The following is a 4138-nucleotide window of genomic DNA, read 5'->3' on the forward strand; positions in this document are numbered from 1 at the left end:
TATATATATTAATATATATGAGTAACTTTCTTATTTTACTCTAGCAAATGAACTCGAAAATGCCATTGACCAGCTGCAACAGTAGTAAGTAATTTAATGAGAGTTTCTACTTAATAAATACTTTTTAATCCTGTGTTCCATTTGTTTATTACCACAAAATGCGTCTTCAATGTGAGTCTCATTAAATAGTCTTAAATGCGTTAACACAATAATGGCAGTACTTCGTTTTTTTCTCTCGGAAGAACATTTTTTGCAACAGGGGGTGACGCGGGTTAGATACCCAGCAATGTCGGACCAAGACGAATTCTGCACCTTGCTCGCACCAAACCCAATGCTGAGTGCCTACTTAAAATATCCTCATTGGTGGATGAATCATGGGCCAGGAACAATTTGCCGTAAGGCTATTTTCTGAAAATCTAGCAATCTGTCTCTCAGAGCTACATCTCTGTTTTAGAGGAACTCAAACACAGAGCCGAAAAGATTCCAAAACCTATTGAGACAGGCACCTTTTGGAAAGTCAGAAAATCTCGGTGTATAGTAGCAAGCGATTGAATTCTTCATCCCACACAGCTGTATGAATAATCAATCGTTGAGAGCATTACTGTGAATTTTTTCACAGAAAATATAATATATCGCAATATCTGATGCAAACGGTCGCTGTGATATTTTCCTAATAAATGCGGTCTATGAATAACGCAGTGAACAGTTATAATATCTGGTATTTCCCTTTCCAAAAGGGCGATAAACCTACGATGTCGACCCACCATTGCAGGAGCTTCATCAGTGGCAATCAGCATAATATTGGCAAGAGGAATGTTTTTTTCTGTAAAATAATCTTGGACAGTATTAAAAAATTTCCTTTGGTATCTACAATCAAGCTTCTTACAAAAAGCATCTTTTGAATACTTTTTCCTATCCTTTACAAACCGGGTCAAAGGCCTACATTGCAATCCAATGTTGATTCATCAACTTGAAGGGAAATTTGCTGGATATCAAGAGTTTGCATAAAGAAACTTCTTCGTCTTCAGCCATCTCACCATTTCGTCCCCGCACTGTATCGTTGCTAAATGGGATATTTTTGATTACATTGGAAGTGACTTGATGGTGTAAAACTGTTTCTAAAACTTCCTTGACGATCCGGCAGTATCAACTCTACACCGATGGTATGAGCTTATCTAGAATTAGCAAAAAATTTTGATATATTATAAAAAGATATTAAACCATCGTCGTATTTTTGAGGTGAGGTAGCTGGCAATCCTGAGACCGAAGGTGCCTTCAGAAACTTGTCTTTTATGTTCGTGAAATGACAAATCTTTATTTTGTTTGTCGGGATGAGTTTTTCGCAAATGCTCCTGCTAACGGAAAGATTTTATTGTCTCATTAGATAAGACTTTGTTACAAAGTAAACACATGTACAGTTGAGAGTTCAATAGCGATTGAACAAATCTGAACTTCAAGTACGTGGCACGGTATTGATGACACTACTTTTTTTAACCGACATTGTTGGTGGCAGCAAAATACAAATGATGACAGAAAATAAACTATTTCTCAAAATTAATAAATCATTTATGGTCAAGAACTAATTCTTACACTTACCTGGCTAAATAAACAATGAAATCGAATCGAAACTTGGGAAAAAACAGCAAGGAAGGTAACGACAATCATCTTAAGAAATACAGGTCAAATCAAACATTCATATCGAAAGTTCATGCACTTCGACTTGAATGAGTCAGAGCCATTCGCAAAATAGCTTGACTGACTCAGAGACAAAAACTACTGATTCATGCACTGCATTGTGTTGGTTCGGATCGGAGAATAGGTGTCGTATAAGTTCGTTATATTGGTGGTATAAAAGGTGTATCGGATAATCTTAATTTGTTACATTAATTTAATCTTTTTTTTATTCAATATTACTTTTAGATTAATTTTTATATAAAATAAGTTTAATTTAATAATTTTATTTGTAAGTTTTGAAATTAAATTTGAATGACAAAACATGCTCATCGCTCCCCTACCACCCAAAACAAGTTAACCTCCCCTCAGCATGCTCCCAACGCTCCCGCGGTTTCACTCCCATTGAGAAACAATGTTAGAATGTTGCTGCTCATTATACTGCCTAGCTAATCTTGATACATTATGGTTGAATTGAAGTCTTTAAATATGCTTCATTGTTTTTTGTTATTTCTAAATAAATAAAAAGGAATTGCTGCCATAGTAAGCAGCCAAGTTTCATAATACTAGATTCAAGACCAAAATAAAATAATGGATTTTTATTCATCAAAGATACCTAGAGTCAAAATTCAATCAGAAATTTCAGAAAATAGCAGTATTTTGCATTCATTAAAGGTTGAAAACTCATCGCTGTCCGCACACTTAACTTTTAGTTTCACCGCCATGTATAAATTTTTTGTGCCATTATTCCTTTAATATCATAAATCGAAACAAGCTATTTCACATGGTCCGGAAGTATTGAACAATGGCTGATTTTAAATGTCTAAAGCGTTCATTTAATTTATTTAAAACTTTCCACCTAGATGAAAAGCACACCTTGCACCAATAAAATCTACAAAACCATCTTTTGCACCAAATGGTACAGTTTTCATTCTTGAGATCTTAGAAGCGCATAATAAGTCAACATAAAATTGACAATGATATTTAATTTAACGAATGTTTAAAGACTGAAAAATTAGTGAAATTTAGAGATCTGAAGTTAAGAGAATTCAATCCAAGTTAATAAAATTGCTCTTAAATTAAAAAGAGATTGGAAATAATACTACTAATGTAACGTTACATAAATGTTTAAAAGCAGAAACTCAATAGGAAATAAGGAATAGAGATAAAAAATGTCGTTGAATATAATTAAAACAGGAAGATTACTTCTACACTGAGAATTAAAGTATAGTCAAAAGATCAAAAGTTTCAGAATATAGTAAGATTTACCATGTTTCTGTATTTAGGGGAACGCCAAATTCTCGGCAGGTTTTACGGAAGTGCGTTGTTAATGATTTTTGTAAAATTAAGAATAAAATATAGTTTTGTAAAATATGATAAAAATTGGTAAATGTGGTAAAAATTGATAATTTTATGATACTGATACGAAAATTGGAGATTGACCTAATTTATTCTGTAAAATTTGCTTTTCAGCTTTGTATTGTTTACTGAATATGTGGTAAAAAGAACCATGATTTTGTCTACCAGAATGTCCAGTAAACCGTCACCACATGAATAAAAAAATAACAAAATCAATGGTTTAAATTCCGTCTATTTAAGTTTAATTGCTACAATTATTGCTTTTTTTAACAGTATTGCTATAACCGTTTAGTACAGTAATTTTAACAGAGTTTTTTCCTTCGTATGCATAAAATTATTTTTCATTATTACGTGTATGATTTAAGTCATTATTGAAAATTTGAGGCATTCATCTGTTTAACTATTGAAAAAAACGTTGTTCAAATTATGCAAATTAAAAATACTGATTTTTAATGCAGGTAAATCTGATCACTGAAAAACAACGAACAATTTTGCGTGTTAAATAATTTTTAATACATTATTGCGTGAATGATTAAATTCAGTTTTTAGCGATGGAAGGTATGCTAACAAAAAATTACTGATTGTTAACATTGCTAAATCTAATCGCAAACAAAGAATGTTTTTGAGCTTAAAATATTTTTTTAAACTATTGTCACGTTCTCTTTTTTTCAGATATGAAAACAATAACTGAAGTCTTTAAGAAGATGTTCCACAAATTGTATAATTAGACTATCCTTTAATAATTGGCAAATAAATTTAATTTTGATCTTTAGTTTGGTATTGCAGCCTATTGTTACTTTTAGTTAAGGATTATCTTTGTTTATTGTACCAATTATTATCTTCAACGCAATCAAAAATCATATTACATTCTTTTTAAATGAAGCATTGTTTCTTCAAACGTTAATCACGATGTAAAAAAAAGTATTATGAAGGCTTTTAAAATTGTTTTGGTAAGTAAAAATGCTTAGTTGTTTAATTATTATTATTTTCCATTTTCCATTTATTTTTACATACTAAATGATGGAACATAATTAGTAAAAACAAGAAGCATATTCATGTATTTACACAAAAATATGCATTTTAATTTATATTTAACTCTTTATATATA

General features: G+C 31.1%; 1 long non-coding RNA gene across 1 annotated transcript in view; it reads left to right on the forward strand.

Moving 5' to 3' along the window:
• LOC107446805 (uncharacterized) overlaps window positions 1-3829 on the forward strand; it is a 29559-nt gene extending 25730 nt beyond the window's left edge. Inside the window, exons 5-6 of the long non-coding RNA XR_011636170.1 lie at window positions 45-84; window positions 3703-3829. This is a non-coding gene — a long non-coding RNA (uncharacterized lncRNA). The remainder of the gene's footprint in view (window positions 1-44; window positions 85-3702) is intronic.
• The last annotated feature ends 309 nt before the right edge of the window (window positions 3830-4138 follow it).

The sequence above is a fragment of the Parasteatoda tepidariorum genome, chromosome 1 (assembly GCF_043381705.1).
Source record: "Parasteatoda tepidariorum isolate YZ-2023 chromosome 1, CAS_Ptep_4.0, whole genome shotgun sequence".
Classification (NCBI taxonomy): Eukaryota; Metazoa; Arthropoda; class Arachnida; order Araneae; family Theridiidae; genus Parasteatoda; species Parasteatoda tepidariorum.